This window comes from Sapajus apella, unplaced genomic scaffold (genome assembly GCF_009761245.1).
Source record: "Sapajus apella isolate SASKATOON/1434 unplaced genomic scaffold, GSC_monkey_1.0 scaffold28, whole genome shotgun sequence".
Lineage (NCBI taxonomy): Eukaryota > Metazoa > Chordata > Mammalia > Primates > Cebidae > Sapajus > Sapajus apella.
Window position 1 is genome coordinate 10,651,684 of NW_022436968.1, and position 971 is coordinate 10,652,654.

Below are 971 nucleotides of genomic sequence, written 5' to 3' on the forward strand. Positions count from 1 at the left end.
TGAGCTAGATATAGAAATGTTTCACAAGCTGATCTTTGGTTTAAAGTCTCAGAAGAGACACATAAAAACAAGAAGTTGGGTAGTGAGCAGAAAAAATGTGAATTCACACAATTTTGAGGAAGCTATTAGCTAGGACTCAAATATAAGTAACCAAACACATATGCAAATATAAGCACATCCACATTCACAAAATGTGGATGCACAAAATGGCAATATACTAAAAAGGTAAAGTAATACTCATTGCAGAGAAAAATACATAATAGCTAAAACCAGAATAAGATTATACAATTAATCATTTTCTGTTTTAGTAAAATTCAATAAAACCAGATGAAATATACTTTTATTTTATTGTATTTTATTTTTTTTTAGGGGAAAGCGCGAACACAGTCCCCCACTACCACAAATTATGCAGTCGAGTTTCCCACATTTGGGGAAATCGCAGGGGTCAGCACATCCGGAGTGCAATGGATAAGCCTCGCCCTGGGAAAACCACCTTCGTGATCATGGTGTCTCCCCTGCCAGGTAAGTATCAATATACTTTTAAAAATATTAAAAATGAGATTGAAATACAAATAGAAATAAAATGGGAAGCTGAATGAAAGGGAGGCTGAAAGGCCGAAGTAATTTTTGTTTAAAACAAGCAAAAGGAGCAGGGCTCAGTGGTTCACACCTGTAATCCCAGCATGTTGAGAGGCAGAGGCCCATGGATCACTTAAGCCCAGGAGTCCTGGACCAGCCTGGACAACATAGTGAAATCTCATCTCTATTACAAAATTTAAAAATAAAAAAAAGTTGCCTGGGCATGGTGGCTAGTACCAGTAATCCAAGCTACTCAGGAGCCTGAGGCAGAAAGATCACTTGAGGCCAAAAATTTGAAGCTGCAGTGAACGGTGATCCTGCAGCTGCAGTGAGCTGTGATGGTTCTACTGCACTGCAGCCTGTGTCAATCCCTTGTGGTAGTATCCAGGACA

At 39.0% G+C, this 971-nt stretch overlaps 1 non-coding gene across 1 annotated transcript; it reads right to left on the reverse strand.

Moving 5' to 3' along the window:
• Window positions 1–366: 366 nt before the first annotated feature.
• Window positions 367–530, reverse strand: LOC116561252. Its single transcript, XR_004273348.1, has one exon. It is a non-coding gene; the product is annotated as a U1 spliceosomal RNA (small nuclear RNA).
• Between the last annotated feature and the right edge of the window lie 441 nt (window positions 531–971).